Raw genomic sequence first — 12,297 nt, 5'->3', positions numbered from 1 at the left:
AACCTGTATGGCATTTTTGCAGACCTTCACAGATTTGTCAAACAGACGACCAACCACTAGTGTGACTACTGACTGGAAACGAGACAATGGTAGAGCCTAGAAGAGAAACAGACCATTGAGACAAAGGCAAGCACGGTGTTAAGATATCACCCAAAAAAAAAAAAAAACACACGACGACAAACTGGAAGAAAGTGAAGTTTCTACAGGCAGGCAACATACAAATAAATAGAGAAGATTCCCCAATCAGTACACCTCACCCATTGGACAGCAGTTAAAACACAAGCGCCATGCCTGGACAGCCCATCAATTGAAATGTTATGTTCATTGAAAAGATAAGCAGCCATTTACTAACAGCAAAGTCATTAGGAGCCTTCAAACATTACCTACCAGCAGTATGTAGGTTTGTATTACTACAATAAAGCAGTACTAGCCCTAAAAGAACCAATAGTTTTCATGTAGCCATTCCAAACAATGCTATTTACCTTTTCTTGCACAATACGATTGTAAATTTGCAGGACACAGGAACGAACGAAAGTGTGCACATCATGTATGTGTTCTTGAAGAGTGTCTAGGAAACTGTCTCTAGCGTTTTTCTCAGATTCATCCAGATTGTCTCCACTAAGGACACGAATAACAGTCTCTCCCATTACAGTCAGTACTGCATTCCTCATCATGTATGGCTAAGGGTTACAAAAAGCAAGCTTATTTAGGGAGTTTGCACTACTTAGGGCAATGCATGTTTTTTTTTCCTTAATGCATGACATTTTACCTCAGCATTCAGGAAATCTAAAAGAACAATTATGTTTGGCATCATGATAGCTGGAATCCTCTCAGAGAGCTGCGTTATAAACATATGTATAGCTTTCACAGCAGAGCTTTCCCGGGAGAGATCCTGGCATGACTTCTGTCCAATCTTTCTGTAAAATAGTGTTTGAAAAAATACCAATATGTTAAAATAGGTTGTCAGAACACCCTAGTCTAGCAATTACATTAATAGCAAGGAGGAATGTGTAAAGAGGCATCTCCAAAGGAAAGAGATCCATTCCCTGGGAGATACTTTTCATATTGTTTTCACAGAGCACTGCCACCAAGTTTCCATATACAGCAGGTCCCTTCAGAGGCCTGCCAAGGAGGCAGTGTGCCCCGGGTGCCAGATGCAATGACACTTCAATCAATACAGATGGAAGTGCTCACTGCAAGTGTGGCGGGGCACAGTCAGTACTTCCACTTACTGACCTCTCAGCTTGCACGCTTTCCCTCCTCAGGCTCTCTGCCGGCCGGTGTAGGAGCCCAGGAATCTGCCTGTGCACTCCTCCCACACAGCGCTGCAGCACGATCTGTGCCAGCAGGGGAGTGCTGGAGGTGATCTGATCATCAGGAACAGGACAAGATGAGTAATTGCTTTTATTTTTAAACATGGATGTTAAAGTAGTTGGTGCTAAAGAAAGGACTCACTCAGGTTACTAAACACCTTAGGCACACCACTGGGTCTCTTTTAGGAAGGCCAGTACCCAGTCTAAGTAACAGAGGGAAAGTGAATCAAGTGTTTCAGTTCAGTACAGCTGCTCACCTCATGATTTCACCAACCAAAGGTTTCATTCCATATTCAGTGGCCCAGAGAGTCACTGCATGGACCAGCACCGGAGCCAGATGTTCAAAATGCTGCAGAAGCTGAATCACCTTCACACTGACACCTAAAAGACAAAACAGAGGCTTAAGACATGAACACAGAAATGCATGGATTCTCAAAATGATCCACCACCTGGGTACAGCTGAAAGTTTTCCAGTTTAAAGATATTGATGACCCATCCTTAGGATAGGTAATCAATGAAATTTGTGGGAACAATTCAGCACCACATCCAATCAGCTGAACAGTGGGTATGTCAGAGGCTGCTAACAAGTAATTGGAAGGGGTTGTCAGATCCCATCAATCTAATACTGATGACCTATCAGAAGGTTAAGACATCAATATCTATAATCTGGAAAACCCATTTAATTTTAGGCAAATCTCTGGAAGTCATCGGATAATTTTTCTAATTTGCTTTGTTATAAAACTTTTAAATGGATGATAAAACATATCAATAACGCACACTAAACTCCATTAACTGGAGGACAAAGCCAAGAAGTTTAGCCAAATCATTGCCATCAGATTACCAAAGAGTCACTATCATATTGCCCTATCCCCTTTTTGTGAGTGATGACCCCTGCCCAGCCCCCTTTTGGTCAGAGCCCGTCTTGTAGGTCTCCTTATTATCTGCACCATCATACTTGGATGGGCAGTTTAGATTATAAGTTGAGGTAGACCACCATTAGAAGATACTGTGGGTCTGGCCTTACAGCGGCAGCGAAACACTCCTCAACAACCACCAAGATTACAGACCGGGGGTCATGAGCAGAGAACGTACCCAGGGGATCGAGGACTCACATTTGCCTTTAGCTCATCATATGGCAGAAGACGCTGGGCATCAAAATAGTCAGAAAATCATGGCAATACTGCCCATAGCAACCAATTACCAGCTTTCAATTCCTAAAAACTGTACTGAAAATATTTCTGAAGGTAATGGTATAAATAACTGGCAAATTTAAAATATTTTATAGTTTGCACACAGCCAGGATGCTTGCAGCTTTTTGCTGTAGTCACCGGATGTTCTCTTGTCATCAATAGGATTCCAGAAAATTACTAACTATAGAATCACAGTCCCAGCTAGCGCTAACAGACCAGAGGCGAAGCCACTATGACAGGGCAGGTAGTTCTATCTAACCCTACACTCGGAAGGACCTTGTACATAAGTGTTTGTTCTCCTCCTTTACTTACTCAGAGTGTCATTTGAGCGTTTCACAGCCACACCAAGCAGATGCGATAAAGCTTCCCACAGAGACTTATTTTTCAGAGCTCCAATACTTGGATTTTCCATCATTTTGTAACAGCAACCAGTGACCATACTGAGGACAAAGGCAGGTTTTAGCTAAAACACCGGTTAAAAAAAATGTCACAGTAAAAACTTTTACTTTGCTGTCAGATTACCAAAGATATGTGCTCATGTCTCCCCATCACCTCTTATTGAGTAAAGACCTCTGCTCGGCCCTCTCCAGACCACGGTTGATCCTGTAGGTCCTCTCAGATTCTTCAACACACTCTTGAGCAGAAGTTAACCGAGAAAGACCAGCAACAAATGCCAATGTAGGTCTGGCCTTACAGCGGCAGCGAGAACCTTCTGCACAGCCACCAAGATTACAGACCGAGGGCAATGAGTAGAAGTCAAACCCAGAGGACAAAGGAGTCACATTCGCCTTGGACTCATCACACAGCAGAAGACGAAAGATACAGATTTATACACCTAGTGATGTGGGAGAGTTTATGTACAGGAAAGTATAAATATAATAAAAATAGAAGTTGACAAACCTGATAAATTCCTCCTCCATCAGCGACATGCTCCAGAGCCGCCGAATATCCAGCTGAAGCAGATGTGTGATGGTTTGGAGAACATTCTCCCTTTCGTTTTCCCACAAAAAGCCATCTGCTTTGGACTTTGCCTTTCTGCCCTGATAAACACAAAACAAAAAGTGAGCAAAAGCAGGTACAGAGAAGAAGTGTCTTAAGTATGGTCCTTCAGTACCTTCCCACTGGGCTCCACATTCCCTAAAGCAGCTTTATAAGTTTCTACTTCAAACGCCTCCACCAGATGCAAGAGGAGGAAGCAGTTCATCTTAAGGGTGTTCAGGTGCAGATCACGCTCTGCTGTAGCCAGAGACAGATCTTCCAGGACTGAGGGAAGCTCGCTTGCATGCTGAGAATTGGCTAGAAAATCAATGAAAAGCTAAATGGTGAGTAAGAGACCTGATCAGCAGCCACTCCCTAAGGCTTCATCTTTTGACAGAAACCTATTCAACTTGAAAAAGTAAGGGTCAGTTCACAACACATGACACTTTTGCACGTATTACGCCTGTAAACTGCCTCTCATTTCAATGGGAGTCAGCAGTTGCTTCCTTTTTACACATGCAAAAGAAAAAAAGTTTTTAAAAAAATCTGCCATGTGAGCTGACCCTAAAGATGCAAGTGTAATTGCTTCTCTGGTTTGTTCTGGGTATACTAATACAAATTCAGTTGCAGCCAACTTCATTTTTTTCTTCCTTTTTTGGGTACAGTAAGGCAATGCAACTTTTGGGAAAATGGCAGCTTACATCTCATGCTCTTGAAGTTGAGCTGCTATTCGAGAGAGTCCCATACCTTTGACGAGCAATTCAAGCAAGTCTTCTTTCAGGGCAACATCCACCGAGCGGAAATGGCTGCAAGAAGCAAACCAAAGTGTGGTTTTTATTTTAACTTTCCATTTTTAACCAAAGCCAAGTAAAAATTTAATTGTCAGAGGTAACAAATAGGCAGGCAAAGGTAAAGAACTATAGACCATAGAAAAAATAAAAAAAATAAACCAGAAGAACAAAGAACAGACATTTTGCAAGCAGCCATCAGATTACCAAAGATATGTGCTCATGCCTCTGCACCATCTCTCAGCGAGTCATGCCCTCTGCCCAGCCTTCTTCAGCGGACGGTCCATCCTGTAGGTCCACTCATGCTCCGCCATCACACTCTGGAGGGCAGATTAACTGAGCAAGACCAGCAGTAAATGCTGCTGTAGGTCTGGCCTTACAGCGGCAGCGAGACTCTCCTCCACAGCCACCAAGATTACAGACCAAAGGCAATGAGCAAAGGGCCTACCCAGAGGATGCAGGGGTCACATTCGCCTTGGACTCATCACATGGCCAGGAGGGGTAAAAGTTTGTGAAAAACCTCAATAATTTAACTCCATCAGTAGGCATGAATTAGAATGAACGACTTTATATTGTAATTTACTGTTTACTTACTATAGGATGCTGTATAGTGAATCAAAGTGCTGTATAACACATTTGGGACCCTGGGACCGTAGTGCGGCTTTATATGCTGTCAAAATAAGACACTCAGAATAAGACTATGTATAACCAAGGCTGGGGGCAGGTAACGTTTTTTTTGTCCTTTGCTTAACATACTTTGGTGGAGGAGATGCAATAGTACACTAAGCTTTCCCATCCTGCAGAGTCCATCAAAAACATTACTTTTTTTTTTACAATGAAACTATGGTGATGGATTCCACTGTAAGGCATCTGTTTAACATTTTTGTATAGGCTTAAAGTAAGACAAAAACATGTGAACCCAGCCTAAGAGGAGAGCTCAAGTCTCATTCATTGTAGTTAATACAAGGGACCCAGCACCTGGAGACCTGCCACAATATACTATAGTTTCTCTATGAAGTTAAAAAGGGACTGAATTAGGCTCCATTCAGACCTCCGTAGAATGGGTCCGCATCCATTCTGCAATTATCCGGAACAGGTGTGGACTCCATTCTCTATGGGGCCGGAAGAGATGGAGAGCACACTATGTGCTCTCCGCATTTCTGGAGTGAGTCCCCGATCTTCCAGTCCGCAGCTCCGCGAGAAAATAGAGCATGTCCTATTCTTGTCCGCAATTGTGGACAAGAATAAGCATTTCTATGGGGGTGCCGGTCGTGTGTATTGCGGATCCGCAATGCACTACGGACATCTGAATGGAGCCTTAACTTACAACACATCCATTGACATCAGCCCATCACTAAGAGATCCAAGGCTCTGTTCCCAAGTTATGCTTTTTTACCATGTAAAAATTTGGCCATTGGTGCAATGAGGGCATCACCATAGCTCTTGTTGATCCCAAGCTCCACTCCGTTCAGTGGCCATGGTCCTGTCAATCAAAGCAGCAAGAGAAGGGCTGGCCACAGAAAAGCACGGAGTTGGGTTCAAAAGAGCAAAAAGTACAAACCTTTATTGCACTAAAAGCCTAATTTGCATATTAAGAAAAAGTATAAACTCAGGAATGAAGCATTGGATCAACAAAAGAAAAAAAACTGTTTTAGTTAAAGGGAACCTGTCACCGGGATTTTTTGTATAGAGCTGAGGACATGGGTTGCTAGATGGCCGCTAGCACATTTGCAATACCCAGTCCCCATTAGCTCTGTGTGCTTGTGTAAAAAAAAACAACGATTTGATACATATGCAAATGAACCTGAGATGAGTCCTATACACGACCTCAGGTTCATTTGCATATGTATCAAATCAGGTTTTTTACACAATAAAAGCACACAGAGCTATGGGGACTGGGTATGGCAGATGTGCTAGTGGCCATCTAGCTATCCATGTCCTCAGCTCTATATATAAAATTCCGGTGACAGGTTCCCTTTAAGTGAACCAGACCTATGTGTCTATGCAAACAGCTGGATAGGGAGGCCACTGGTGTTTTTTGCAAACAGATCCCTCCTGAACGGATCCGCACAAAACACGAGTGTGAAAGTAGCCTTAGTCTGAACTACAAAGCAGCAAGATCGGCAGAAAATAACTTGCCGGCAATCTACCTCTACTCTAGATAGTGACTTGTATATTATGTCTGAGCTCTCGATTGGAGGATCGCCGCAACATATGGAAAATATCAAGTAAAGCAGCACAAGACTCACCATGGAGGTCAGCGGTCAGCTGTCGTACAGGCAGCACCTCCTGGACCACATATTGGCCCACTCCTTCGCTCTTCAGCAAGTCCTTAAAGGCCAAAGGGATATTAAACTGGAGCGACATGGTGGAGGCCTGCACAAGAGGGAAGACAAGGTTACACACCGTTAGTGGAGTCAGCTTTTTGCCATTGCTGAATAGCTGACTGGCAGGGTTTGTCACGGGGTCATTTGTAAAGGATGCTAAAACATAAAAATCAATAACGCACACTAAACTCCATTAACTGGAGGACAAAACCAAGAAGTTTAGCCAAATGATTGCCATCAGATTACCAAAGAGTCACGATCATTTTGCCCTAGCCCCTTTTTGTGAGTGATGACCCCTGCCCAGCCCCCTTTTGGTCAGAGCCCGTCTTGTAGGTCTCCTCATTATCTGCACCATCATACTTGGATGGGCAGTTTAGATTATAAGTTGAGGTAGACCACCATTAGAAGATACTGTGGGTCTGGCCTTACAGCGGCAGGGAAACGCTCCTCCACAACCACCAAGATTACAGACCGGGGGTCATGAGCAGAGAACGTACCCAGGGGATCGAGGACTCACATTTGCCTTGAGCTCATCATATGGCAGAAGATGCTGGGCATCAAAATAGTCAGAAAATCATGGCAATACTGCCCGTAGCAACCAATTACCAGCTTTCAATTCCTAAAAACTGTACTGAAAATATTTCTCAAGGAAATGGTATAAATAACTGGACAAGCCCTCCGAGTCCGGCCCTTATACTTCACATTCCTTTTGAATAGAATTCTAGCTTTAGCTATTAAAAGCATTTTTTCTGGAGTCTGAAATCGAAAAATGAAAAATAAAGACTTAGCGATAGGCGTTAAAGGGGTTTACGAGGTGTTTAAAGGGGTTGTCCAGGCTCAGGGCTGAACCCAAATATAACCTTTACTCATTTACTGTGTATGATAGGATTATTGAAATCGGCAGGATAGGCATCACTACAGTGAACCCGCAAAAAAGGATGCAACACAGACGTCATCTATTGTTTTGGGGACCCGTGTTTTGCGGACCATGAGCATGAGCCCTTACCCTGAGGATACGTCATCAATATTAGGCCTCATGCACACAACCGTTCCGTGCATTGGGGACCGCAATTTGCAGTCCCCAATGCACGAGCTACATCCGTGCGGCGGCCGGGACTGATCGAGGCCCATTCAACTTGAATGGGTCCGTGGTCCGTCCACAGAGTAACCGGAAAATAAAAAATGTATTTTTTTTGCGGTGTGGACAGAAACACCACTCCATTTCAAGTGAACGGGTCCAGGGAGCACACAGCCGGTGCCCACATCTTGCGGTTATATCCAGGTTCACCACTAAACGCCCCCAATATTGATGACCTATGCTCAGGATAAGGGCTCGAGCACACGGTCCGCAAAAAATAGACGACATCTGCGCGACATCCGTGTTGCACCCTTTTTTGTGGGTCCATTGTAACAATTCCTATCCTTATCCGCAAAACGGACAAGAACAGGACATGTTCTATGTTTTTTGTGCAACGGCCATAAGGAAACAGAACATACACAGAGTAATCTCCGGGTTTGTTTTTTTTGCACACCCATTGAAGTGAATGTAACCCTTCCGCGGAACCAGGCACGGTAACAAAGTACATCCTGGTCGCCATCCCAGTCACTGCGCCCGCTATATACAAAGAAACGCGCTTTGTGCCAAAGTAATTTGTCCGCGCTCGGCCACTGCCATACACCCCAGGGTGAGGGCCCTGCACCCCTCCTGATATAACAGGAGCCCGGTCCACGCTCGGCCACTGCCATACACCCCAGGGTGAGGGCCCTGCACCCCTCCTGATATAACAGGAGCCCGGTCCACGCTCGGCCACTGCCATACACCCCAGGGTGAGGGCCCTGCACCCCTCCTGATATAACAGGAGCCCGTTCCACGCTCGGCCACTGCCATACACCCCAGGGTGAGGGCCCTGCACCCCTCCTGATATAACAGGAGCCCGGTCCACGCTCGGCCACTGCCATACACCCCAGGGTGAGGGCCCTGCACCCCTCCTGATATAACAGGAGCCCGTTCCACGCTCGGCCACTGCCATACACCCCAGGGTGAGGGCCCTGCACCTTCTCCAGGGGCTCAGAAACCACATGTTCTTAGGAAATAGTGGAGGTAAAGGTAGGTGGGCTCCTGACATCTACAGCTCATCCAATCGATATGCCATAAGTCATTCACTTACCAATACCGCAATACCCACTGCTATGAAAAACGCCTCGTCTAAAAAAGGCTGTAAAATAACCCACTGTAATTCTCAGCGGTCCGGTCTGGACATAGAGGGGAGCCCGAAACAAGGTTGTAATGCCAGGACAGGCCATGGTGGGATCAACAGCTCCACAAAAGCAGAGAACACGCGGTTCTACAAGGTAATGGACCTTACTTACCTGAGGCGTCTCCAGTCCACTCTCCAGGTGAGGCAGTCGGGAATGTCCACCAGGAGCACCGAGTAGGGAAGTCGTAACCACCGACGACTTCAAATCTGCTCCACCCGCCAAAACGTAGCCAATGGCGAAGGCGGACGCCTCATGAGGTGGCGGTCAAAATCAGCCAATAGCAACACGCAATATAACAAGAAGCTGACCAATGGCAGCGTTCGACAAGACGGCCAATCGTATCGCAGAACTGGAGATTGACAAGCGCGTGAAGCTATAAGAAATAAGAAGGGGGTTGACCAATAGCAGCGTTCGACAAAACGTCCAATCGTACCGCAGAACTGAAGATTGACAGGAGCAGGAAGCAAATAGTAGTGTAGCGGAGATTACTTGAAGCCTCATTGGCCAAAGCGGGATGATTGGCAGGTAGAATACCCAATAAGGCACTTGCATGGGTAGATGGGCTGATCAAGGGTAATAAAAGTTCTATAATTTCTAGAAAACTTGAAGCTCTCACTAGACATTAACCCTTTAAGTACCAGGACAATTTTTTATTATTTTTGCTTTGCATTTTCGTCCCCCCCACACACGTTCCAATAGTGATAACTTTTTTTGTTGTTGTTGTTCACATAGCCATATGATGGTTTATTTTTTGCGGGACAAGATACTTTTTTTAACGGCACCATTTAATTTACGATTTCTGTTATTGGAAGAAAGGAAAAAATTGTTTGTGGGGTTAGATAAAAATAAAAAAAACACAATCCCACCAAGGTTTTTTCGGATTTTGAAATCACGTTGTTCACGGTACGCTAAAAATGACATGACGTTTTTATTCTGCAGCTCAATACGAATCCAGCGATACCAAACTTCTTTAGCTTTTTATTTATTTTTTACTACTTTTAAAAAAAAATTAAAACTTTTGAAGAAATCAAACCTTTCTTTACATTTGTTCTGTTTTGGTTTACAGAGCTGTACGAGGGCTTGTTTTTGGCGTAATGAACTGTAGTTTTTATTGGTACCATTTTTGTGGTACATACGACTTTTTGATCATCGTTATTCAATTTGTTTGGGGGGGGGTAACAAAAAATGGGAAATTGTGTGTTTTTCATTTTTTTCCTGTTACGGCGTGGAATTTTTTAAAAATATTTTAATAGTTCAGCCATTTTCAGACATGGCGATACCTAATATGTTTATTTTTTATTGTAGATATGTTTTTTTATGTAGAATTGGGAAAGGAATGCATGCTCATGGGGCCCGCACCCCCAAACCTGTTGAAAAATGCATTCAGCTGGGCTTTTTCATACAATTTTGGTTTTATTTCAGCCCCTTGCAGATTGTACGCTGCAGTACAGGATCATAATGAGGATGGATGGCGCTCGCCCCCTCACGGCCTCTTTTTCTGCAGGTCCGCTTCCTCTCTGGATCCAGGGCCTGACGCAGAAAACGTACGGATGCTGGCTGACATAGACTAATGCCACAAAAACCGGTCCGTGTGACAGCCGCATTCCCTGGATGGACGCGCTTCAGCTGACCGGTGATTTATACATGCTCCAGCCCCACTGCGCAACCCAAGCAAATGCTGGAGGCTCCAGAGATTAAGGGGCCCGTGCTGGCATACTAAAACAGGTGAGCGTACCGCCAGTTCAGCTGAATGGTGGAGCTTAGAGGTGCAACAGGGGCCCCAAGACATAACTTTGCTTGAGGCCCCAGAAATGCAAAATGAGCCCCTGCTCAAATACGTACAGGACAGTAGACCGACATAACTCACTATGATGCAGTCAGTTCGGGTCAGCGGACCCCCAGTCGGTCCAGGAACTGCGCCCACAGACAGTTTTACCAGGACCGCACTCATCAGTGTGAAATAGGCATAAGGTCCTTGAGTCTGTTTTTTGGTGAAATCTTAACCATTTCTATGGCACAGGGTGCACCACACCTGACGCTTTTTTAGGCGGAAGAGTGCTCATGGCTAATGGTCAAATGTAAGCAGCAGTGACGGTCAGTTCGCAGTGCTCGCCAGCGAACCCATGCGGCCTGCCATCGGCAGCTGTTCTCTGAACTGCCTGCTCCCGGTGACTGCGTTTGATTTCAGACCGGCTCCCGGCACAGGTAAGGGCTTACCTGTGCATCTCCGGACGGGTGAGTCTACCTTACTAAAGATGGCAGCCCGCATGTGTTCGCTGGCGAACTGACCATCACTGGTAAGCAGGAGTAAGTGGAGAAAAGCATTTTGACAGCTAGCAAGATGCACCATATCTACGGCACAGCATGGTCTAGGGCAGTGATGGGGAACCTTTTAGAGACCGAGTGCCCAAACTGTAACTCAAAACCCACTTATTTATCGGAAAGTGCCAACACGGCTATTTACCCTGAATACTACAGTCCGGCATAGTCTATCTCCCCTGTACTTTATCATTTAGCTATAATAGCTGCCTACAGTCAGTGCGCTGCCTGTGCCGTCCATACTGCGCCCTGCGCTGATGAATGGCAGGAAAAGTCCAAGGCATATCGGAAGTTGGGCCCAAGGTTTATTGGGCCATACAAGATCTCAGCCATTATTAATCCGGTTGCTTTTCATCTTAAACTTCCGCAGGCTTTGAAGATTCATAATGTTTTTCACAAATCATTGCTGAAAAGATATGTCGAACCTGCTGAACCGTCATCCCTGCCACCCCCTCCTGTCATGGTGGATGTTAATCTTGAGTTTCAGTTTGCCAGGATAGTGAACTCATGTGTTCTTCGTGGATCTCTTCAGTACCTCGTGCACTGGAAGGGTTATGGTCCAGAGGAAAGAATGTGGGTTCCTGTGACCGACGTGAATGCCAGTCGCCTTGTGAAGGCCTTTCACAGGGCGCAACCTGATAAAGTCGGTCCTGTGTGTCCGGAGATCACCCGTAGAAGGGGGGGGTACTGTCACGGTCCCTCCCGTGACAGAGGTGAGAAGATCGGATAGACTTGCTGCACGTGAGGCTATCTGACAGGTCTCTCTGTTTTCCTCTTAGCATGTTGTTGTTTGGCAGGATCTCACCTCTCCTCAGGTTCTGCTCGTTATCAGTGATGGGGCTCTATTTAGATCCGCCTCACACTGCTTGGAGTTGCTAGTGCTGGCTTGGCTTGGATCTCCTGCTTCTCCATACTTCTCTAAGCTAAGTACTTGTTGCCTTCGCGGTTTCTTATTGTCTGGAGTGTGTTGTTTCTAGGCCTCAGGGAGACGCAGGTTCCTTCATTCTGGAAGGAACCAGCTGTCTTGTCTTCTGCTACCTATCCTAGGGCTCGTCAATTTTAGCAGGGCCTAGGTATCCGGCGTATGAGCATTTCCACCATCAGGATCTGCTCATACCGGCAG

General features: G+C 45.4%; 4 non-coding genes across 4 annotated transcripts; all 4 read right to left on the bottom strand.

Moving 5' to 3' along the window:
• Window positions 1-2,140: 2,140 nt before the first annotated feature.
• LOC121006195 lies at window positions 2,141-2,450 on the bottom strand. Its single transcript, XR_005780060.1, has one exon. It is a non-coding gene; the product is annotated as a small nucleolar RNA U85 (small nucleolar RNA).
• Window positions 2,451-3,011: 561 nt separating this feature from the next.
• Window positions 3,012-3,310, bottom strand: LOC121006193. The gene has a single exon (XR_005780058.1). It is a non-coding gene; the product is annotated as a small nucleolar RNA U85 (small nucleolar RNA).
• Window positions 3,311-4,462: 1,152 nt separating this feature from the next.
• Window positions 4,463-4,762, bottom strand: LOC121006192. The gene has a single exon (XR_005780057.1). It is a non-coding gene; the product is annotated as a small nucleolar RNA U85 (small nucleolar RNA).
• A 2,066-nt stretch (window positions 4,763-6,828) lies between these two features.
• Window positions 6,829-7,138, bottom strand: LOC121006194. The gene has a single exon (XR_005780059.1). It is a non-coding gene; the product is annotated as a small nucleolar RNA U85 (small nucleolar RNA).
• Window positions 7,139-12,297: the final 5,159 nt, after the last annotated feature.

This window comes from Bufo bufo, chromosome 6 (genome assembly GCF_905171765.1).
Source record: "Bufo bufo chromosome 6, aBufBuf1.1, whole genome shotgun sequence".
Taxonomy (NCBI): Eukaryota; Metazoa; Chordata; class Amphibia; order Anura; family Bufonidae; genus Bufo; species Bufo bufo.
The sequence above is the reverse complement of the archived record's forward strand: the minus strand, read 5'-3'. Positions and strand labels throughout refer to the sequence as shown.